This window comes from Ammospiza caudacuta, chromosome 5, assembly GCF_027887145.1.
Source record: "Ammospiza caudacuta isolate bAmmCau1 chromosome 5, bAmmCau1.pri, whole genome shotgun sequence".
NCBI classification, from domain to species: Eukaryota; Metazoa; Chordata; class Aves; order Passeriformes; family Passerellidae; genus Ammospiza; species Ammospiza caudacuta.
In genome coordinates, this window is record NC_080597.1 from 34,870,868 (window position 1) to 34,896,903 (window position 26,036).

Genomic DNA, 26,036 nt, shown 5'->3' on the forward strand with positions numbered 1-26,036 from the left:
ATGGTGGCTGGCAGCCAGAGATATCCATTCCTTGGGAAGACAGGATCAGCAGGTAGGATCACCCAACAAGGGTGGTGACATGCAAAAAAGGGTAACTCCAAATATGGAAAGCAAATGTTCGTTTATCTAGGGTCCCAAAGAAAGCTGGAATAGTGTGAGCCATTAATTTAGCTGCAAGGTTTAGCTTCTTGAAAGTAGTTTTGAGGATTTCTTCTTGAACAGGTCCAATAAAAAGCTTTAAATAATGCCCAACCTGGTTTTGCTGCAGTGTGCATTGTGTGTTGCCTCCATTTGTCTTTTACTGTCAGTAGTCTTCAAGCACTTAATTCTACCTTGATATCTGTTTTCTTTAACAAAATGTACAAGTGCACATCTCATCTACATCTGAGGAATAAACCCTCCTCAGCTGTCAACAAAGGAATTACGATAACCTAAAGAAAGTATAAATTATATCATTTGATTTACTGAAATTCAAGTCCAAACTGAAATTCTCATATCAGTTCAAGCAAATTCTTATTTTCGTCACAGGAACCAAAGGTTTGACATGCAACAAGGCCAAGTATGTGGTTACTGACTTCAGAGTACTTTGAATTGGTTCTGCAAATAGCACCATTAGCCCAAGTGGCCCAAGCACCTCTTTTGTCTGCATGCCTTCAGCATGCATCTACATTCCTCTAAAGATGTAAGTTTAGCTTTGCTCACATTTACTTCTAGGTGAAGGTGAGATCACAAAGTATTTATTTTTAGATGTCATATAGTTACATTAATACAAAATGTACCTTTCATTTCACACAAATATTCAGAAGAGGAAGTGGAGTACTCTGCCAAATATGCTGAAGTTTTTGCCATTTAATGGCAGTCTGAGAGAAGAAACATTTAATTTTATATTTTATTTCATTTAATTGTTATCTGATTTAGTTCTCATCTGTGATGGCTAATTACTTCAAAAGAATTCTATTTCCAGATCACAGAATTTATGAATAAAAGATGTTCATGTGCACTGCCTAGGTCAGGTGTCACAACCCAGTGCAGATATCCACACAATGAAATACTTCTGATTTTAATTACTGTATGAATGGATATGCTGATTATGCAAACAATCAATAAAACACTAATGCCAGAACAGACAATGCAAGAAAGTAGATGGCCAAAGATACCAATAAGGCATATGTCTGTCCTGCACAAGTATCTCCCTGCGAACAATTGGGGCATGTTCTATGTCACTGAAACAGAAAAAGTCACCAAAGTGTCATGATGCAAAGCTGCTTAATTTTTAAGCAAGAGTAGGAATATTTTCTTTTTGACCCCTCAGTGACTGACTGGTACAACTTCCTTTCTGGCAACACACTTTCCAGGCAGGTCAATGGAGCTCCTTTCTGCCTGAGGTGACAGACTGAAGTCATTGAGGGCAAAGTACCACCATGCACACCAAACCAAATCAGGATTTATGCTTCTTCTCACTGTATTGTAGCGGGTCATAAAGGACTCACACCTTTTTTTTCCTGTGTTTGTTTCTTTGGGAATATCAGAAATACCAAGAGAATGCATGCTCTTATGCTGTCTCCCAGACTGTTTGTGCATGGTTGTTGTTTAACTGCTTCCAAAATCCATCTGTGGTTACAGAAACAAATATTAAAACTGTGCTTGACTTAGCCAAATAAAATATGCAGTTTCTTACTTCACAAGCAGATATAGAGCAAGCAGTCTTGACCTCTTTGTTACTGTTGCCATTTGGGTGACTGACAAGCAAAACTTATTCCTCAGTGACAAGCCAAACATATCCATCAGCATCCTGCACTCCTGGAGTGGGCTCTGCTGAGGAGCCAGGCTTCTCAGAACAAGGAGGACCTTTCGGTGCCCTCTTGGCACCCTGGGTACAGACTGACATGCAAGCTGAGTTACTGGCCTGGAAATACTTCCCTGGTAATATTTTGAGCTTTGGGCCCTTTCCTGTGCTGTGTTTTGCAGAGGAGTGGGGTCTAGAATGAGACAGGTTTTGTTATTCTCATGTGAGCTCAGCTTTCCTCCCATTTCCCTTCACAGATCCCTTTGCAGGATATGTTTTTATTGCACCCTTGCTCGCTTTGGTTCAAGCAGAGTTATTCATTTCCTGACTGTATGTGACCATATGCATGGCTGCTGTCAGTGATGTAAATCCTCAGCCTTCAGCTGAACTAAAATCAGCCCGTGATGTTTGATGTGCTGTGCTAATGGGACACGGCTGTTTGGAGATTTCTGACTTTCGCAGAACCAAGGGTTTAAGCTGTGCCTTCAGGAAATAACAATAACTCATTAAGGCCACGCTCCAGTGTTTCTTTTTAAATACAGATGTTATTAAATGTGAAGCTCTAGACTGCTTCTGAAAATACATTTTCCATTCCTTCTCTGTACAAAACTGAATAATGTATCTCCCCGAGTGTCCTTTTACTCAAGCAGCAAAGGGTTGCTCTGATGTCAGCTGCATGGGTGAGATGTAATGTGGATAGCTGTGAAATCCCCTTTGACAGTAACAATCAAAGTGGAAATATCCTTCCAACCCAGAAAAGTCTTTCCTCACATACAGGCTTCTACTGTTTTGTAATTGTAACTGCTAAATCTGAGCACTTCAAACAAGTACTCGAGAGACAGCCAAATTCTTCCCTGGAAACTTTTAAAATTCAGAATATAATATATATATCCCTGGGAGAATGCAATCAGGAGACAATAGAAACAGAGTTGCCCTACCAAAGGCAACTGAAATCCAAAATAAGACAGGCTGTGGAGGCAGGTAGCCTGCAAGGGCCCCCTCTTTCCACTGGTGCCTGGCAGAACTGTAGGGCGTACTCGTGAGGAAAGGGAGTGAATGGAGGAAGAATATCATTCCCCAGGGGGCTCTCTGGGGGAATCTGGCAGGCTTTGTGCTCCCATTAGTCCTTGTCCCTGTGATACATGTCAAGAGAGGATACAGAAAGGAAAAGGGAACATACTGATAAAAAGGGAGTTTTCAAAAAATGTTCAGAATAGTAACTGTGACTGCTTTTGTGACATCAAATCTTGTTCTCTTTAAGGTTGTTGGCAGAGGACAATTGAGTTTAAGATCCAAAGTCAGCTACTTAGGCAGTGTGGTCCCAGAAACTGAATCCTGGCTATCTGAGGGACAACTCCAGGAGCTGGGCGCAGCTGGGTGTGGGATATCTCTCAGTGTCTTACAGGAGCCTGGAGCCAAAACTCCCTTTGAATGAAGTCAGACCACGCAGTGAAGCCCAGACCTAAAGTACTGGGATATCTTGGTTCTTAACTGCAACTCTTCAGCACAAAGCTTTAGGTGTTTTCATCCTGCTTGAACAATCCCTACAAATTAGCTTTTTTGGAACATGGAACCCTATTGTACTGTGTAAACAAGCCACATTCAGCTGAATGCAAAGCCCAGCTACAGCTTCAATTTCTGTAAATTATGCAAGGATATGAATGATGAGTACATCAGTAAGCTAGACCAGAGGCTGATTCATTCATGTATTGATTCATGCATGGTTTATCTTCATGCCTTCCAGAAAGAAAAAAATTAAAATGGTTACACTAAGCTGTAGAACTTGAAAGTGGTGGTTGAGGGGAAAAAAATCATTGTCTGATAGAAGAGTGGCAGATGAAACTGTGGTGTGTGTAATAACCCTTTTTAATAATTTGCATCACTTTAAATGCTTCTTAGCTCTGTGTGACTGAAGTAGAAAAAATAATAAGCTTAAAGAGGAAATTCACTGGATATTTCATTACTTTTATGCCATGTGTTTGTTCAATGCTTTTCTTCCTCACTGCCTCAAAAGCAAAACCAGAAGAAGATTCTTCTTTTATGTTTTAAAAAATATCTTGGTAACAGAAATAAAACAAAAAAATCATTCCCATGGTCTGGGATTGTTTCAAAGCTCCTTAGGTAAAATCCCATTAGAGGTTTTGGATGGACAAGTGGGAAACCCCAGGAAAGAGGGTGTTTAATTTTGCTAAAAACAAGCAACAAAAGAAAGGAGAAAGAAAATATATCTATTCCCTGCAATCTTCAGCCAATCAGAATGCAGGAATGACATACAATTTTCTTCAGTGTGTGGGTGAGTAAACCATAATTCTTCACTCCCATTGTCTTTGATGATAAAATGTAGCTATAGGAAGGGCTTTTTCTTTTTCAGTTTTTTTTTTCTTTTTTTACTCATGAGAAGCTTTCAAGAAACAAAACATCACATGAACAGATGAAATACAGGCAGCTTCTTATATCATGAGCTGTTTATCTGCAAGCATGAACACAAATAAATCCAACTTACATAAAAGCAAGCCATGTAATGTATCTGATGCTGATCCTTTCAGCTTTTGTTTTAATTAGCAGATGCTAAGCACATGGTATGCTGCTTGTTTTTAAGGATGCTTTAGTCATCTGCCATTTTTGCAATTTTTGATTGGCTACTGCTAAGGGCAAGGAGAGCTCTGTAGTGGCTGTACATAAGAAAAATAACTTGAATATAAAGCTGTGAAAAGGTATTCTTTCATCTAGCTTCATCCTTGCCACTCCCATGTCATTAAGTTCTTTACCTTGGCTGAAAGTTTTAAGCACCTCATTAGTAATATCTACTTTCATGTACACAGTTTTCACTTCATAGGTTGACGCTCAGTGTAACTCTGTTTATTCCAGGAATAATCTGGGGTTATTTTAGCCCAGCATAGTGAGGTATAATGTTAAACAGTTGCTGAAATTGAAATCAGTTTGTGAAGTTCTACTGCCAAAACTGAATCATGGATGAAATTTATTTCCAAAGGAAGAAAAGGAGTAAATCCAGGTTTAAAGTAGGAAAACATATCTCTCAGCTCCCTCTCCCCCCCACCCCTTTTTTTTTTTTTTTTTTTTTTTTTCTTTTTAAATCTAATAAAATATGAGGAAACAGGGCTGAACTTGGTTGGGAAGTGCACATGGACCTCCCAGTCCTTGCTGCCCTGAGGAACAAAGCATTCTCACAAGCACTGTCTTTGTCAAGGTTTGAAATGGAGGTCTCTCATGCCAGTTAAGTACAATTTTTTCTTAAAAGCCCAGAACAGCCTTTCAAAATGCCAGCTGTCCACTCTGAATGCATGTACAGATTTTTGATAGACAAGGAACACAACATGTCTTTTCATTTAACCTAGCAAATGTGTACAAACAGACTATGTGCCTGGAGTGGTTCAGTTTTATCACTCTTGTGAATGGTAAAAGTGACACAATGGCAGCCTTTTCTTTCTCAGCAGTGTGGCTTCCACCCGTGGGTGTCTGTAAACACTCTTGAAAACCATCACTGTATTTTTAATGATATAATGAAACATATCAACCTCCCAAAACACGAGATGAAGTCAATTAAGAACATCCCCAATTAGCCTTTTTCCCTCAACTTACAGAAGAAAAAAATCAGTTCAATCCAGTAGTTAATGGTTTTGCAAATTTCTCATAATTAGAGAAAGAAAAGAAAATGCCTGAAGAGCAAAAAATCTGAACACCAAACCTTTGATCCTGGATTTGAAGCTAAGCGGTGCAATTAACAGTGTTTTTGTCACAAAGGGAAGAGTCACAGGAAGAAAGGATGGAACACTGCACAAAGAAATGATCAGGCAAGACTGAGAAAATGGTGCTACAGTCATTTACAGTGTCACACAAATCCCTCCTCAAGAGTAAAGAAAGTACATAAGAAAAAAGACAAATAAAGGACAGCAGCATTGAAAAAAACACAGGAACACTTCTAAACAGTTCCCTCCAGGTTATCTCACCAGAGGCACAATTTAACGCCATCACATCTGGGAGGCTGTGTTCACACAAGGAGCTTCCCAGTGTGTAGGAGCCATTGTAGGGATGTCAATAGGGCTTCAAGCTGGTTTTTGGCTTCATATGAGAGGTTAGATACAGTCCAAGAGAGCATTTGATGGCTATTTGATAATACACATTCCCACAGCCAAGAAGAATGTTTTTGGTCTGGCAGACCCAACGCAGCCCCAGATGCTGCCAGAGAAGGAGGCAGTTTAATGCCTTTTCTCTGATGGACCATAAACACCCATGTGAAGAGAAACCCATGTGTAATGACCCATGGGTACCAATAACCTTTTCTTATTCCAACAGAGGGCTTACAGAAACAAAATCATAGTCCTGCAAGGATCAAAAACCCAAAACCAAAAAAGATGTTTGACTAGCAAATGTCTTTGGGCAAGTTACAGTCCTCTGACACCTTGAACAAATCAGCATTGCTTAGCTCCTTACTCACACTAAGCTCACGGGCACTTGTCATTTACACAGAGGATGCAGTAAATTCTTGGACTGTGGATCATCAGTTGGATTACCTACCTGGAGTACTCCACCACTTTCTACTAGCTTTGGAGACCTGCTGCAAACAGGAAACCACAGCTCCACATTACTACACGCTATCAGGAGGCAGGGAACGGCTTGAAGTACATCCACAAACATTCATGTGGGGATACCTTTTCCAAAATGGTCTTGTCAAAGTACTCCCTGTGGAAAAAAAGACGTGTCTCAGGTGGCACAGAGTGAGAGGACTCCAGCTTTTCATGACTTATGGTGGGTAATGGGTAGACAGACCTTTGTGCTGAGGCTGCTTTGTGGCTGGCAGAGCTCTTTCCCTTGGCTGACAGCATAACTCAGTCCATTGCACTTCTAATGCCAACATCTTTCTTCCAACACTCCACAGCTTACCAACAAAGGCTTTGTGATCCCTTCTGCACTACTGTGAGACCAATGCATCCTGCAGTTTAAGATTTTCTGGCAGTTCTCTACTACTACTGAAATGAGGATGGGCTTTTCTGGCAGAGGTTGTGGGAGGCATGGAGTGGGAGGGAACAGATTCCAGGTTTCCAAAGGCAAGTTAGGGTGCCCAGAGAGGAGAATCTGCAGATGAATCCAAATTGTTCAAAGCACCTTTAGGCATCTATGCACAGCTCAGATAAAGGATTGAAATGTTCCTCCTCTGGCACTGTGCTGGTGAAACCATAGTGGCTCAAGGTTACCAGGGTATTTTTATGCATTCTGCACATTTAAAAATGGATGAAGCAGATGTCATTTGAAATTTTTCATATATTTAATCATAACTCTGAACTTCCTGGCTTTAAAAATTATTTTGGAAGAACTGGACGAACTTAAACTAGGCTTTTTGCCACTGTGTTACTTCTTTGTGCTGTCTAGAGCATTACAGCTTAATGAAATTTGGTACCTATAATATAAATCATTGTAGAAAATCTAAAATAACATTCAGGGTGTCTCTGTGGTTTTGGTGTTTTGTTTTTTTTTTTTTTCTTGTTTTGTTTTTATATTGGTTTAGTAAATGTATTTTTTTGTTTGTTTTCTCCCACAATTTATTTGAAATTTCAGTTTTAACTCCACAGAAAATTAGAAGTGCATTTTCCAGTTGCAAAGAGATTCACTGAACTTTCCTTGACTTACCCACCACTATATTGCTTCTCATATGAGGCAATATAGGAGCTAGATATAGCTTTTGAGGGTGGATTCAACAAACGATGGAGTGGGTCTCAGCATTTTGAAAAGTAAACAGTTTGAACTGAGGAACTGACTGAATCAGACACAGATTTACCATAAGGCATGGGCATACATTCACTACAGTTGGAGAGATTGTGCGTGATAAAGTGTTCAAAAAACGGGACATGGTTTAGTGATACCATGATGGTGATGAGCAAACAGTTGGACCTGATGACCTTAGAGGCCTTTTCCAACCTTAACAATGCCATTCTTCAATGATTCTCTGTAGTAGCTCTTCCCTGCATCAACACTTCCCTTGCTGTGGCACCCAGGAGTGGACCAGAGACTCTCTGATGCTCTGAATCTCACCATCAATCTCAGTTATCTCCTCTGTGTTTTTGTCACCTCCCAGGAAGTCAAAGGAGCATGGACTGCACTGGCTGCGGCTACGTTCTTGGCTATCGAAAAAATCTACAGGGTGCAGTTTGATGCATCTTTTGAAGAGTTTAGGTTTTCTGTAGTTGGGTCAGACTAGCAGCATTGTCTGAAATGAAAAGGAAAAGAATGTTTTAATTTCAAGCTGTGGTCATAGCCAGCAGGATCCTCTGCATTGTTCTGAAGCAAGTGATGCAGCCTGGGAATAACATATGCTATCTTTTCTCCTCATCACCTGCAGAGATTATTTTCTTCATTAAGCCTGAAATTTCGTAGCATGGAAATCAATGGGTTCTTACCCAAGGGTTAAGAACTGTTTGGTTTTACCTTTTCACCCTGCTTGTGTTTATTTAGCTGATAGACAACAAATAGTATAGAGCAACAGAACAGGAGCAGTTAGCAGGAAAAAGTAAAAGCCTGCTGTCTACTTCCCCTGCATTTGGTACCAAAACCAGTGAGTGGAGGGTTTAGCTAAGTGTCAACTGAGCTGCTGTGTCATAGCAGAATTTTATATTGTATCTTGTTCATTATTATATTATATTATATTATATTATATTATATTACATTATATTATATTAACAATATTATATCTTGTTAATGTATATAGACAAGAAAGTGCAAAGCAAGTCTCTTCACTGGAGAAAAAAATCACATAAAAATGGAAAGTCAGTGAAGAGGTTAGGGTGTGATCCCATTTCACATGTGAATACTTGAAATGCTTTGAAAGGGAAATTTACAAAGATGAGCTTTATTTATGGATTATTCTCCAATGGAAAAAAGAAAACCTCATCTAGGGACAGTCTGAAGAGGCTCTTCATTTGGGTGCTCTGAATTTTGCATGAGGAAGGTCAGTGTCTCCACTGGCAAAGGAGAAAGCCCAGCAGCACTAGTGCCCTGTGCCAGAAGCCAGCCTTTGGGAAGACTTAGCCTGTATTTCTGAGCACACCCATAACCAGCACAATAGTTGGTGCCTGTGTCAAAGCCTGTGCAGTTTCTGTACATTGCAGCAGCATGTGCACTTAAGGTATGTAAATAGTGTTAGAACAATGAAGCAATAACACTTCCTAGAAATACGGTGGAGAACGTGATTCTGGCATAGCCCTTTATTTTTGAGTTTGAAGAGTGAGATTATTTTTTTTCCTTTTCTATTTTAGACCAGCTTCCAACAGTAACTCATGCCAGGAAAAACAGAGCCATTCTCTCAATGACAACAATGCTCATTGTGTTTTCTGTAACAGATGCCAGGTTTTTATCACCACGCCAGACATTAACCCCCTTGGAATCATTCTGAAAGGAAGCATCCGTGCACCCCACTGACTTCTATTCCCCATGGGGCTTCATTCTGCCTCCTACCTTTAAAGCCTCATGCGCATTTCCTTGCCCAATACATCAAGAAGATCTGCAGATCTGACCTTATTTTTTTCCTCTCCTTTTGAAAGGTAGAATTAGTGCTTTCTGGTTTCCCATCAAACCTGTGTAATAAAAAGAACCAGAACTATATTGTGGGATTTTTTTCTGTTATTTTTTTCCTTCTAAACAAAAGGAACTAATTTGGACAACAAAGCTTTAAAAACCTTTCTTTTTACTGGACAAATATCACCAGACCTTGTCCACAAAGCACATAGTTTTGTCACAGAAGTGTCAAGATTCAAGTGAAATCTCTTCCAGTTAATAGATTTCAACATGTGGAAATCTGAGACCAGCAATTACATATTTATGGTATGGAAAGACTCACTGGAAGTGCTCCTGACATCTCTTCAGTGTTTAAGATACTGTGGTCACACAGTCTCACAGAAACATGCAAGGAAAGTCTCTGCTGATAGCTCCTCGAGCACCACAGTGAATAAGGGAGGCTCATCCTCCAGCTGCCAGTGGTTTCCAAGTAACATGGATGTCCTCCCCTGACTCCATATTTCCCTGCGTACTTTGCAGTGATGCTTACACCCGTACCGCCGATTCTGAAAATATTGCAATGACCAGCTCATGCAGCTACTACTGCTTCTCTGAATGGGATTATGTCCTGGTTTTAAGCCCAGCTGGAAATGAAACACCATGCCTCATATAGTTCTTTCATTTCAGTTGCAAAAAGATAGATCAGACCTTTCTGGGTTATTGGTGGTTTTGAAAGGAAAGATCCAACAGCAGGATTTCTGAATAGAATTATTTAATTACACGACCATTTTATTTTGAGGAGTAAAAACGTAAAAATGGATGCTGTGGAGGCATACTAAATGATTTATATTATGGAGACATAATTATGATTTATATTATAGAGGACAGCTAGAATCTTCATCTCAACTACTTGTGCAAAACCCAGAAATACATGGAAAAGAAAAATGGATGAAACTGAAACATGCTCATTTAGATCCACAGGAACAAAACCAAATGCAACACGTTAGCCCTGGGAACTAACAATCATGGGGTATTACCAAAAAGAAGTAATCAGTAGGATTCAGAAAAGGAGGCTTAGGAATTAAAATATCATTTGCAGTCGCACTGGGTAGCATAACAATTATCTGTCCTCATACTTCAATATATGTGAGCTGATTATCAACTGGAAAAATTTTAAATTTTCCCTGAAGCAGTAATATTACACAAGTGTTAAGTACACTGTAGGGAATTTAATGTTTTCCTCTGGAACATCTGCCATAGAGCACTGCCTGAGAAAGGATATGGAACTAGGCAGATCACCAGACTATTACAATGGTAATAAGTCCCAAAATAATTCTAGCATTATTATGTATACTACTGCTTTGCAAACACTTGGAATGAGATGGGCCAGATATGGATGTGAATGTGCACTGTGGTGTGAATGTTTAAGAGGGCTCAAGTGGTTACTTTGGAGGACTATATTTAATTTCATTTTTATTTTCCTTTTTAAAAAATTAATTAGAAGATATTTTGGGCTTTTTTCAGACATAAAAAAGGACATTAATATGCCAGGTTAATATAAAGATTCAGATATGCTATCTTAGCTGTCCTTATCTTAAGGAGAAGAAGGAAAGATTTTAGAAATGAATAATTAAATGAGCATTAAAATAATATAGCTGCTGATTTTCCATAATTCTATTGATATTGTTACTATTGCTCATAATGGTTCTACTTAGACAGATTGATAGTAGCTTTTATCATCCTTCTAAGTGTCCTATCAAATTCTGGTGTGTGCAGCAGAGCTGATAAGAGATGACAAATGCCACCTCTGGGATCTCCATATATTATATTTATGCATGGCTGTTCACTGACAGCCAGTCACAGAGAGCTGGAAAGTAGTTTTATTGTTCTGGTGGGGCAGCTGCTACTCTTCTTCCACCAGCAGAGTAGAAAAGGGTGCACCTGCCATTGTGTGAGAAATTTAAATTTAATTCCTTGCAATTTTAAAACTGCCCTGGTGTGCAAAGAGGCCATCATCAGGGGATCTGGAGGCCAATGAAAGGAAAGGAGAGAGTAGATGAACTCCAGCCTTGGAAGCTGATGCTGAAACAAGAAGACGGGGACACACAAGAGAGAATTCAGGGACTTAGCAGATAAAGAGTTCTCTGCCTGTGAGTGGTGGGAAAGCACAAAACAGGTCACTGATGTTGTCTTGTCTCAAGGACCTTTCATGGACTCTCGTCCTGGCAGGTGCAAGCTTCCTGCCTCCTGGTGAGAGAGGTGAACGACAGGTGCAATTTCCTGGCTGGGCAATGGTGCTAAGCAACAAAGATCTGCCACAGCTTTCCTTCCCACCCTAAATCTCTTTGATATTCAGCCTTGTTTACTGCTGCTCCTCTACTTAAGGAACAGAAGGCAATTATGATTTTTACACTTTCTGCTCCTGTCTGGACTATGGTCCCATGTTGCCTTCTGTTACCAAGATCTTTTGCTTGAATGGGACTTTGAGAACAGCTGGGACCACTGATCATTTGGCAACATCTATCAATATCTGTCTTTTCACTTCTTCATTCTTCCAACCACCCTTGTTCATTTTTTCTTCTAGCCTTTCACTTTTAAAGTATTATTTTTGCCTAGATGCTATAAAGAAGTCATCAAAGTATGACTCACGTATCCTCAAGGCTCAACAGCTATGAGACAAACAAGACGAACGCAAAGCATATTTGTTAGAAAACAAAACAAAAAACCCCAAACCAAACACAAATTCATGTAATGAATGATCAATGAATGGTCAATTCATGCGGTGACAACTTTGGTTCCACTTTTTCACCATGCTTGTGCTGACTTTATGGATAGTCATATATTTAAACAGACTCATAAATGAACTGCAAAGACATTTCAGGAAAATGAATAAAGCAACAATTTAAAACTAAGTTTGTAATAGGTGTAAGACATTTAGCAGAAATGTTGTATGTACACTATGCTGAAGAATTTTACCCATTTAATTGGTTAAAAAAAGAAGAAGTTGGACTCTTTATCTGTCTCTATATTTAAAAGTAAGAAATGGTCACGTAAGATAGTGTGGTTGGCTTCTTGTGAATGTTATGAGTTAAAATTATATTGCACAGTGGTTAGACTGAGTCCTTGCTTGGTGATATGACAACAAGGCTGATTTCCATTTTTCTTTTTTTTTAACTTTATTACAAAGTAGATGATTACCTCTATCTATAATTCAGAGTGTGATTATTTGTAAATAACATTTTTAAACCATCAACAGCCATACATAATTGTGGTGCGTATGAGCACCATGCACCCTCTTACTCACTCTTCCCTCAGGGGATGGAATAGAAAATCAGAAAAGTAAGTGAGAAAACTCATGAGCTGAGATCAAGACAGTTTAATAGGTAAAGAAAAATCCACATGTGCAAGCCAAAGAAAATAAGAAATTCATTCACCACCTCCCAGAGTTAGGCAGGTGTTCAGCCACCTGCAGGAAGGCAGGGCTTCATCACCAGTTCTGAATAGTGACATGTCACCCAGATACATCTATGGAAAGGTGGGGGACTGACAGTACATTTTAAGCACTGAATATGCTTAAGAGAGGGGCTGAAAGTGAATATTTTCCCTCCAAGGAGAACGTTCTAGCTGTTGGGATAGAGAGGTTCAAGAGACTGTGTAACTCTATAAAGTGTGTAAACTCATGGGAAGGCACTGGGATTTCTCTCTTCCCAGAAAATTGGGCAACTCATTAAGTGACAGGTTATTAAGAGTACGTGAGTACTGAGTTGCTGCTCAATAGGTTTTAGCCCAGATTTTCCTTCACCACTTTAGCTGTCATTTCATTACTGCGATGCTTGAGATGTGAGGGCCTGGCCCAACCAAGTTGATTGTGGCAGCCTAAATTAGACCTCTGGCTGTCTTATACTGATATCAGAGATCTGTGCAGGGAGAAAGGCACCTCCAAGGGCTGATTCTTGAGGTGATACCTGCTGTGCTGGGAAACTTCCTCTTGGTGCCCATGCAAACCAAGCTGCCTGTCAGCCCATTGGAAACTCCGCGTGCAATGGTGTGTCTAAATGAGTGAGTGACCAACAAGCCCACAACCTTTGCATCAGTTTATTCAAGAAAAAGAACATTGCAAAGGAAAGGTGTCAAATGACTTTCTTTAGGGAAAAGGTATAGTGGCATGTGTGAGGAGTGGAGGCCTTGCAGGCCTTCATAACAAGACTGCCAGTTTCTGGAGCTGGTCTTCTTCTAATAGGGCCTACTTAGTCATATATCTTATCTCCCTCATCATCCCTTAAGTGGAGCATCCCCACAGGACTTGTGCTGCTGTTGTAGGCAAATATGATTTCCCCACTACTCAGAGGCGTCATCTTTGTTCACACTTTCCCTACCTCCACCCACTGGATAATCCTCCAAATGAACAGATAAAGGCATTCAGAATATGAATGATAAATTATGCTGGCAACCAGCAAGGTTCCTAATATTCTACGTGGAGTTGTGGAACTGAGGCTTAGCAACAGGTGCTCAGTAATAAAACACAGGTCAGCTCTTGTGAGATGCTGGTTATCTTGTCAGGTAAGATGAAGAATTGAAACCACTCTTTCCCCCTCTCAGTATTATGAACAGCCTCGGGCTTGTCTTTCTACCTAAAGCCACCCCAGGGTGCAACACTCTGGGGTGTCACAAATACCTGCATCTCCAGAAAATTCTTGTAATTTCAGACTCTTTCAGAGTCTTCAACAATGCCATTGTCTATAGATTATCTCATTCTGACAAAGGACATCAGGAATTTTGTGAGAATATGGAATTTACACATATCATTTTTCAAGGTGAATGAAAATTGCCCATGGTTGGGGAAAGGATGATCTTCTGGTTACAAATTTGATTTTGCATTTTGCAACTCTGTTATTTTTCTTTTACTTTTTTCCTATGAATATGGAGCAATACCTTGAACTTAAATAAGATATTTCTAATATCTCTAAGATCAGCATGTATGCATTTAAGCTTTTTTCATGAATCAAAGCAAAGTGCTGGAAGGACTCTCCTATCTCTTTCTACAGTTGTTGGTTTTCTCTCATAATGGAGTTGTCCCCTTTGGCTTACATTAGATAAAGCCATACAAACATCAGTCAAACGAAATTCATACAAGAAATGCAAGACACACAAACATGTAGATTTTTGCATTTGCCTTTATCAGACAAGACGGTTTTAATACTAAAGAAAAAAACTCTTTGCAAAGTTACCTAAGCCAGAGAAAACATTTTATGTGAACTCTGCTATGGAGAAATACCTTATGAAACAAAAGGTGGCAGTTGAAATGTAAAATATAAAATAAGAGGTTTGTTGGATTTGAATGGCATATTTAAACCATGCCTTGACTACAAACAGCATCCTGGTTTGGGGGAAGATATAATTGGAAAAGGATAAGCTGAAAGTTTGTTTGAAAAAGGATAAAATTTGAAACTTGATAAGTTTGTTTGAAAAAGGATAACATCTGCCACTTTCTGACAAAAAGAAACTTTCCAATTTTTTATACACCACTTCCAGCCCCCAAGTGATGAGCAGCCAAGAGCTATCAGAGGACACGCTGGGTGAAGATGTACGGCTGGGGGTGTGGGCTGTTATCACTGATCTCCACATTTGCTTCTCTGCTTCAGAGGACTTAGTCCTGCTGTTTGCAAGCAGAAAAAGGCTACACACATACAGGAACTTTCGAGTCAGCATGGGAGAGAGGTACAGACCAGCTGCAGATCACTTCTGGGCCATTCTCAGTTGCACTCACAGGTGGCATGTGTTGTATGGTGCTCTGCTGTGCTGCCAGCACTGGCTTTCAGAAGCCAGTTGCTTTTTGGAAGATCATCAGCTTCCATGACTTTTAGATCAGGGAAATGCTAAAACATCCAGAAAGATGCAGATACTGCTTGTTAAGAAATGTGGTAATGTCAAATGAATAAACAACAAAAGAATGGGTTGTCCCTTGAATAGAATTTGTCTTTATTTGAAGAAAATATTTTTCTGACAAAATAAACATGTTGAACAAAATGGGCAAAAGTACCAGGAAAATGGACTCCTTAAAATCAATATTATTTTACTATGCATGTTCAAAATTTGAAATCAAAACACCATTTCTATTAAAATCCAGCTACTTTCTGAAAACGCTTTCAGAATTTCTGGACAAAATGAAAAAGGTGATTTGAGTTGAGTAGAAATGTTTGTAAAGTGAAAACATGTTCTGCTGATCAATTATAGCTGCCATAAAGCCCCCCTCATTTCTATGACTCCTCTGCATTAATGTAGCCTTTTTGGAAATCCTGAGGAGGCAATATGTGTTCCTTCAGAGCAATACTAATTTTTTCAAAGACTCATTCTTGGAAGAGTGGAACTTGAGTGTTTAAACTTATAGCATGTAGCTAAAAGCTGAAATACATTTCACTAACTAGCAAGCAAGTTATATTTCTGCAGCTTAAGCTTTACTTGTCATACATCTGAAACCCCAAATCACTTCTATTTTTTTTGTGTGGTATAGAAGTAATTTCACAGGATATCTGGGTTTTAATTTTCTGTTGACTACAAGTAAATAATCAGCTAATTCTGAAAAGATAGGACTTCAAAACATGAGTGTTTATAATAGGAAATCTTATAGTAACTCAATTTTAAAATACAACTAATTTAGAAAATTGAAAAAGAAAATAAAAAGAATTTTTTAAGGAAACAGGAACAGAGATTATTCTAAGGACTTTTTAAATTTTTATCATGGCATTTCAGAAGTACCAAAAACTTGAAGAAGTCTAATCTTCAAAAATCTGAAAATTATTTATCATTTATCTACCATCTTCTTCAGGTTTTCTGATACAGAAAATGCTATTATGTTTTATCTGGAGAAGAGTGGAGTCACCAACTGCAAGATCAAAAGGGGCTCTAAAAGGGTGAGGTAATGCTAGGTATCATTTCTGAGCCCACATATTCCAATCACTCCATTGCCATCTCTGATGAATCACCCTTCACTACCCTTTTCTTTGCATTAAACAATAATAAATATCTTAAAATGTACCTTGTACTTCAACACTGTAGTTTCTATGGAGACAGGATGATTAGCTCTTTGCTTTTACTTACTGCCCTGATTTTGTTCTCTCCACTTTTGCAACACCCCAAATATTTGATAGTTTACCAGACAAAGAATTCTCCATTCTACATACTTGATTTTACAGATTTTCCTGTAATTTCTGTTTGAGTTAAAGCAGCACTTGTGAAAAAGGAATCCAAGTTAAATTAGATTGTAAATGATAGCAAACGTGCCAATATGTTAGGGAAACAGTTGCAATGTTCCATTGTGACCACTAGTGTCACATTTATTTTCATTTTCCAGCTAAAACTGATTCACTGATTCAAAGTTTGCCTTTTACAGTCTTCTGTGGGTCTTCAGGACCTACACCTGCTCTCCTCATATCGCATAAGATAACAAAAAATGTCCCCGGGGACAGTTTCAGCCAGTTGTCTCAGTCCCCTAGGGCAAATTTCATCCAAGTTTGTTGATCTAAAGCAATTCAACTTCTGTAAATATTCTGCTCTACTTCTCCTTCCCAGTTCTAACCTGAGATCTCATTCCTGTGTTACTGAGATTAAAGATGGTATCTACAAGATTTACAATTGCCTCTTATCAATGAAGGGATTAAACATTTCAGTTTTCCTAATTCGCCTGTCACCTTTTCATCATCTTCTTACTCCTGATCTTGTTACTGAATGACTGTGACTCACATCTCTCTGTTCATCCCTTACAGCCCTTTCTTCTCTTGTCCCCACATGCCTGTGCTCTTCTTTCCTAGTCATCCTTGTTACTCTGGTTAGTTTCCACTTTCTTATTGTGACACTCATAGGTTTGAGATTATTGAAAAGGTGATTTTAACCAGCAGGTTTCCATCTAGGCTTGTCTCTCTCTCTCCATGCTGAGACAGCTCACGCCCAAGCCCTTCCTGTTCAGGAAAGTGCTGTTTCTCCTTAGGTGTTGTTAATTTTGTTTGTTTGTGGGGTTTTTTTTGGTGATTTCTTTTGTTTGTTTGTTTTTGGGGTTTTTTTTCTTTCTTGTCTCTTTTGGGGTCTATTTTCCGGTCTCTGAATGAAATCAGAATTTCATTGGCATTTTTGCTACTCCCTTCACTTATTTTCTAAAGATCATGAACTTAAAAATTTCACATTGATTTTCACCTAATTTTCCTACAAGGTTTTATTCTCATCTATTCTCATCCTTCCTTTTCTTGAATTCTTCCTTCTCGTTGCTTCCAGCACATCCAGAATTACCACCTTTCTGTATCATGTTGGTTTATTTTCCCAATGACAAAGTGGGTGACTAAAATCCCCAAAGCAGACTCTGTCTCTTTGATGGACTGCTTACATAAAGCTTCATCCTCTTGACAGGTATTCATAGTGATTTGCCTCCTCCTTCGCTGTAGTCCCCATATTTATTGCCCTTTCCATTGCTAACCTTTTCTCATCAGGTTAATGTGGTGATTTCAAATCACCTTTCCTCATTTCCTCCACTTGTCTTTAATGATCAATTGATATTCCTTCTTGTAATTTTTTAGCATATTAATATACCCCAGTAAGTCTTAATTATACAAGGAGAAAATTGCATTTTTATCATGTAGTGAGAGTATGAATTCTTTTTTTTCTTGCAGTGTCTATGCATGTACAAAGTTTTCAGCTAATTGAAGCACTACACTTTCTTTGTTCCTCTTCTGATCCCGTTATCATAAGTGACCAGTGGGTTCTTAGAAGTCTTATTCAGTTTATCCTAAAGCAATCCCAGTAAGGTTAGCAAAGCCTCTGTACAATGATACATCCCATGCTTTTCCAAGCTGAACTGCACTGTTACCACTATGAGGTAGAATATCATATTGAGGAAAACAAGGTCTTTATGGAGATGCCAATTTTTCACCATACACTAAATTTTGGGGCACATTTTTATTTTTCTGATCCTTTATCCATGACTGAAAGGATTATGATCTATGAGGGCAGATCATAAAGGTAAATTCTCTAACAGGATCTCTTATGGCTCCTTTCATTATCTTTGTGTGGATATCTTCATTATCTTCATGGGAGTGTTAACACTTTGATCATGAGATCACTTTGTGTTAACAAAGTGATCATGAGATCACTTTGACAGGTCACAGAATAAGTTCCTCAAATGTTTTTCTTTCAGTTGTGGAAGAGTAAGAAGAATAACGTGATGGGCAGCACTATAAGGTGAAGCATGGTTCTCAATTCTGTTTACAGTTCATGGTGTCACACATCAAATTGTTCCAGCATTATTGTTGGTATCAGTTCATAAGAAATAGTGGCTTAGTACACTAAAAATTAAGAAATTTAGGTGTTTAAAAAACCTATTAGGAGCAGGTGTGAGATCAAAGTCAAACTTGTACTTTGTCACTTGCTCTCCCTTATTTTTATCTTCCCTGCTTTTTCCCAGGATCTTGTTGTCATAGCCACTCTCATGGCTCACAGTTGTGATCTCTTTACACTGAAAACTTTTCATTCTTATTTGTCCAATGTTTAAGGAAAAAACAAACAAAATGAAAAGAACAAGTCCTGATCCAAACTGGAGCCATTTGCAACTACTGTAATGTAAATAGTATGTAGCCCAGACATACAATGAACTGAGGGACTGCCAGTACTTTCTGGGCCCACACACTTGGAAGGGGTGGAGGGAGCAGGAAATGATTAGCAGAGGGGAAAGGCAGAGCTCCACCAGGCAAAGCTGAGGAGGCTCTGCAGTTTCAAGAGCTGCCAGCCCTGCTCAGGGCTGTCTTTGTGCACATGTTGAGATGAGGAAGCTGCTTGAGGTCAGCCAACTGGGCTGTTTCCACATTCGCTAAGATTCTGTTTATTGGCTTGAAAACACTCACAGGTTAACAGTAAATAACAAGGATGTAGTGAAGAAAGCAAGTAAAAAGCTTGTTTTGAATTTAGAGGTTGCCAATAGCACTAGCTGTGTTAGCACCAGAAAAAAAAGAAAGCATCATAAATGTCTAAAGCACCTCAGAGTCCCTCAAATAACGAAAAAAAAATTATTTGGGCTCTCTGCTTGTTTTCATTCCCATCTACAAGCTTGCACACACACACTAAACCCAGTTGTGTTCTTTGTAAATTTAAAGCAAAAATCATTTTATTGAGTCATCAGCTGGAAGAGGTATGAACTCTTTCAGTCAGTAGGAGCACAACAGATTTTCCACAGGATTCTTTGAAAGTCTCCTTCGTCTGGGCTGAACCATCACATCTGGCATAAACTTACTTCGGCTGACTCCCAGACCCACATCCAGGACATGAATATTCATCATGTTACTCATGCTGCGTTCATTTCCCTCTGATGTGTTCAACTCCCAGCACCAGGGAGACACTCAAAAACAGCTGGGGAGATGTTGCCAAGTTTTACCATTCAGGCTAAGCAGGAAATAATTTTCACATCCCATAAAACTTTCCAGTACAAGGGGGTTCTTTATTTTTTTTTCTTTTTTGTTTTTTTCTATCCCACTTTAAAAAAAAATCTTGACTAAATGTGGGTTTTCAATGAAGAAAACAAAAAATTCCCTGTACTCACCTTAAAATAAATCAAACCAAGAAAATAATCACCAAATCAAGAAGAAAGACCCATTTTCCATTATTCACGCCCCAGATGTAAACTGGGATGCCCCCACACTGTTATATTTTATTCCAGTAAACATTATTTCAGTCTGTCTCTGCCCTTCATTCCCCACTTGAAGTTTCAGCTTGAATCTAAGAGTTTGTTTTCCCAATAAAAAACTGAATTAACTGCTGAATTTTCAGATTCTAAAAAGTATAAAATTTTTTATATTTTTATAAAAAAAAAAAATTCCTACCTAGGCTTACTTATAGCATTATTTGAGGTCCTTTAAGAACATGTAAAAAAAATTGTGCAACAGCTGTAGAGCTTGAAATAAAATTATTCATATGACTTCTATGGGCTCTTTGTAAGATCACAAAATCACAGAATGATAGAATCACAGGATCACAGAATGGCTTGGGTTGGAAAAAACCTTGAAGATCCATCACCTCTGCCATGATCAGGAACACCTTCGATTAGACTAGGTTGCTCAAAATCCCATCCAGCCTGATCTCAAACACTCACTCCCAGGAATGGGGCACCCACAGCTTCTCTGGCCAACCTGTTCCAGTGCCTCATCATTCTCACAGCAGAAAATTTCTTCCTAATTTAAATCTGTTCTCTTTCAGTTTGAAGCCATTCCCCCTTATCCTGTCACTACATGCTCTTTAACAAAAAGTCTCTCTCCATCTTTCTTTCTTGTAGGCTCCCTTCAGGTACTGGAAGGCTGCAGCTGGGTCACCCTGAGCCTTCTCTTCTCCAGGCTGAACAATCTCAGTTCTCTTGGTCTTTCCTCATGGAAGATCCCAAACAACTCCATGGATGCAGCCCTGCAGGTGGGGTCCCACAGGAGCAGAGCAGAGGGGCAGGTTCCCCTCCCTCCCTGCTGCCCACGCTGCTTTGGATGCAGCCCAGGACACCTTTGGCTCTCTGGGCTGGGAGTGCCATGGCTGGGCCATGTCCAGCCTCTCATCCACCTGCACCCCCAAGTCCTTCTCAGCAGGGCTGCTGTCCATCTGTCCGTCCCTCAGCCTGGAATGATACCAGGGGCTGCTCCAGGTGCAGCACCATGCACTCAGTCTTGTTAAACCTTATGAGATTTCATGGAGCCATTTCTTGAGCCTGTCCAGGTCCCTCTGGATGGCATCCCATCCTTCAGGTGTGTCAGGCACACCACTCAGCTTGGTCTCAGCAGCAAATCTGCTGAGACAAGTTCTAGGATGCAAAAGGATGCTGCCCAGTTCCCACAGCTGTCTACTGAGCTTACAACAAGTGGGAGAAAGATAACAATTACCTTCTTCTGGGTAATTGAAGGAACTGTGTGATTCCCATTGTGGCTGGAAGCAGGACATGGGGTGCTGTGCAAGCTTTGCTTGCTGCATGACCACCACCTGGGAGCTCCAACATAACCAGCATGACCTGGCCATCAGCCTTAACAAAGACAGGAAAGGGGGGCCTGTGAGATAATGGCAGCTCAACATTTTATAGATTTTGAATTCCCCAAATTAATCCCAATTTTGACATAGGCAATGAATAGCTAGTATTATGGCTGGCACAAAGAAAAGAAGAAAATGAAGATGCTTCTATAAGATTAAAGGCAAATTTTAGCTAAGAAATACAGAAAATCACCTCTAAAATCTTACTGCCTGAAGTAGAAGCTATCAATACTGGATGAGACAGAAGTGACAGGTTGATGAATCTATAAAATACAACATAATGTATATAACTCTTCACAAAAAACCAGGAATCTCTACTAGCTTAGTTATTGGCAGGTTAATGTTTACCATTAAAAAGGCCAAGTTTAGTGTTAAAAGAGGTGACTTCCACAAAAGATTAAGTCTGTTCAGGGGAACAGGTCTATTTAGCCTTAAAAGACATTTCCCATTTATGCAACCCATAAACTCTCATGTAGATGTTTGACTTTGTCAAATATTTTGTGTGACACTGACATATTTAACATTAAGATATTTGTGTATAACCTGAGCTTTAAAGCACATTTTAATATCTCATTAAAATTCCACTTGAAGAACATATGGCATATAAATTCATTTGTTATCTTGATTGATGGCATTTCAGTGAGCACTGTTTGAGTTTAGAATCAAAATATAATCTTAGACCTAATGAAGCAGACTGTGCAGGCTGAACTTTTTGTAGCTTCCCACAAACTGCCTCAGTATTTTTTGGCAGAGATTTGTGAAACACATCACAAAGGACAGATCAAACATACTTTTAAAATATGTAATCTGGTAATAATTGTGATTATATGTGTGAGAGATAAAACAGATATTCAATGACTGATAACATTAAATAATGGTATTATTAATAAATAGAATCATCTGGGAGAAATGGAAATGTGCTGTACAGGGAGAATTGTTTCCATTCTGTCTGGGACTGAGGGAAGGTGAACCCAATTTTAACAAGCGATGCAGTTTGAAAAACAAGTTTTGCGAACAGCGTGTGAAGCATGAATGTCAGCAATGTACCATTAGGTGGTGGCTGAAGGAAAACAAAAAGCCTTTAAATCTGTTGGCTTATATACACTTGAGAATAGCAAAAGAAATCTTATAATCAACAACAGCTGAACTTCCTGAACTCTTTTGTGAGTCCTGCATCCTGTGTGTATCTTTGTGACAGAAGCCTCCTGAGCATTTCAAGCACTCGCCTTGCCAGTTGCCAAGATTTCCATTATGGGCGACGTCCAGACAGCAACAGACCCTGTCTTGTTCAGACACCTGTCTCACAGTCCCCCTACAGAGGTGCCTTTTTTTGCTCTTGATTATAGGGGGAAACACAAATGTTCAGTGCAACCCAAACAATTGGATTTTAAATGGCTGCAGCTGGCAGAAAAAAATATCGTGGCTGTTTTACAGACACACAGAGCAGGAGTAGGAATGAGTGTAGGAGAGTTCAGCCTGCCATGTTTAGTTCTTCTACTCTGTTGCTTTGGGAGTTTCTCCTCAGGACTATTCAAGTATGTACAGCATACATGTAGCTTAGAAATTTTTACTTCACCTCTGAAATGCTTAATTTTGAACTGCATTTTTTGTTTATTTCTCTTTCTTTTTTCTTTACATTCTCATTGGCTTAATAGACCTGAAGCAGTTCAAGAGAGAATGGAAATGTGTTGAACCGTCCCCTCCAGCACTTCAAGCAGTGCTTTATTTTAGAGGTAAGTTTGAGTGCAAATGCCTGGGCCAGACTTTGCTGTTCATACAGAACCTGGGCCTCCTGCTTGGGTCTTCCAGCATAACTTGGTACCTTACTTCCCAGAATAAGGGACAATTTTGTGGTTTGCTTTTTTGCCTCATCCCCAAAGGGAAATAATGAGGTACTTTTTTGTATTGGCAGATCAACAAGTTCTCTTTCCCCCTAGAAGGTTAGGAAATGCAAAGGCTGGCTCGGTGAAGCCATTATGGGACTGTGCTCTTTGTACCTGAAGGCTTACCATGCTGGGCATGAAGGGGCATAACATGACCATGAGTCCCTTCTTACTCACTTCAGCCTTGCCATGCTCCAGAAGAGGCATTACCTTCCTTATAAACCAGCATCAACCTTAAAACCAAGTTTTCTTAAGTATAGGCATATAACCATTCAGGTGTAAAAATGTCTCATATCTATATTATATCCACAATACCCCCACAGAGCCCAGGTGTTCTTTCTGAATGAGGATGCTGATTATGATGATGATAGTGATGATTGCACAGGCAGCAGTTGCTGGGAGAGTTGTTATTGCAAAGCAGAGAAGTTCACAGTAACAAACCCCACCCTCTCTGCCAGCACACATTGAGTACACAGTACACCACAGGCTAAATTTATGCTTTCCTCAAGTTCCTTTTTAGCTGCTTTTTTTTGGTTGGTTGTTTTATTTTTTCTTTCTCCAGCTTAAAGCTGTTATATGTCCTATTCAAGGTTTTGATCTGTTCTCATCAGAACTGCTACAGGGTCATGGGATTTGACATGTCATTGAGATGGGCCATGTGAAGTTCAGGGGAGTACATTAGTGGCTCAGAGTGGGTTGTTCAAAACTCTCAGGCTCTCCAACATGCCATCCACCACCCTCCTCCCCTTCACCCACAAGATCAAGCTTAGCTCACATTTGTTTTTAGAAAGCAGAACTTGAAGCCAGGTATTTTGCCACAAACATTTTCAGGCTTACAATCCAAGCAGTTGTAACTGAATGCTGTCTCTCACATGGAAAAAAATTCTGTACATGCTGTACATTCTTCAGTGCAAAATAAAATCCAGATGGCCTTTATTTTACGAAAAGAGTGGGACCAGCAGATGAAGAGACAGAAGTCCTTTCTTACTCACATCCATTTCCAAACCTTGCTAAAAAAACCCCAACTAGCAGAAAGCTCTTGTGACCAAAGGCAGGCAGTTACTGAATTATGAGACAACAACATGAGGAGAAACATATTCCTTCTAAAAGTAAAAGTATATTACCAGATGCAAATTGAATTAATATAGGTGTTTATCATCTTGCAGTCCAACAAGTCAGTTTTTAAAGGAGTGCTGGACAGCTTGGCATGTGGATAAGACAGGTCTGATGAAAAACATAGCTTGCTGCCAGAGAACACTGGGGAAAAAAAATGGAACAAGTTAATTTTGAGTGGAAAATGCAGATGTTCTGTTATTGATAAAGGCTGGCTGGAATACTCCAGGGCTATCAAGATACTTTCCAATATCTTTTGAAAGAAACTTTAAACAAGTTTCCCCTAATTTTGGGCTGTGGTGGAAACAGTTAACTAATGGTCAATTGATGCCATCTTCCTGCCACAGCATACTAAAACCAAGAAGAAATAAGAAAGAGTCCCCAGTATCCATTTAAAATTCAGTTAAGATTTTCAGAAAATTCAATAGTTCATTTGCACAGATAAGGAAGGCAGACATTCCTTTTATTTTTCATTAATTTTACAAAGCAGGCTTTTTTGAAATATGTTTTGGAATGTTTCTATGCATATAACTTTATAGTTGCTGTTTACTCTTATGACTCCCTTCTCTTCCTTCCTGTTTTGGTTTTTAAAAGAGAAAAGTTAAGAAAAATAACATCTAAAGAAAATGTGTACTTCAGCCAAAAGAACTTTTTTTGTCTTTTAAATCCATTAAAATATTAGAAAAAAGATTGAGAGTTTTTGCCTTTAAAAGTTCATATTTAAACAATACCCCCCATTATGGTGGGAAGATTTAGATCTAGATCTAGATCTATTAATGGCTTTGAAGATAAGCCAAACAGTCCTCAAAAATTAATTAAGTAAAAGTACTAAAAAATTTAATTTAGTTTGAATGGGAAGGGAAAGGGAGGGATCCGTATGTTCCAGTGTGGCAGGAGAATTAAACAAATTAGGAAACCACCAAAGATGCTGAGGAGTTTGCTTTAAGTTGAACAGAGATACAAAACAACAAAGCAAGAATAATATAATGAAATGTAGTGCAGAGAGAGTGGTTTTCCTTCCAGATTTTCCTCTGAGTTTACAAATTGTATCACAGTGTTCTAGGTGCTGTAATAAGGGGGAGCAGCCCTGCCTTTTTGGGGTGAAATTTTGTTCAATTGAAAGCACTGGAGTTTTATTCCTATTTTTAAAATTGAATAGAAAGTTTTATTTTGCTCCATAAGTACCTAAGTGAAATACTGAATCCTCACCCCTTAAAGAAAGCCTCCACTAAACCCTGTGTGTCATTGGGATTTTCTAGTTATGGTAACCGATCAGTTTTGGTGATTTGGGGGAGGAATTTGAGAGGTTGAAAGCAGAACTGTCTTGTGCAAATCTCAGTTTTGCTCACATGGATGTACAGGTGTGTGCACAGCTCTGTGCCCATAACACACAGACATGGGGACATGTCCGCATGTGCAGGAGTCCTGGAGCAATTGCAATCTCCTGTGGTGTATGTTTGGTGTCCCCAATGACGATGTACTTACAGTGAATTCAGTGCCAAGTACCCTGCTGTTGTGGGTTGAAGGCGACAAAATGCCAGTCAGTGTCTTTCAGGTGGAGTGGTTCTGTCAGCTGCAACCTGGAAGGCTCATTGACAGAAGTTATGTTTAACATAGCTTCACCTAAGTCATAGTAAAGGTTATTTGGTTTCACTTTCAGCGGTGGACCAGCGGACATGGTCCTTGAAGCATCTGCTTCACTTACAGAAACA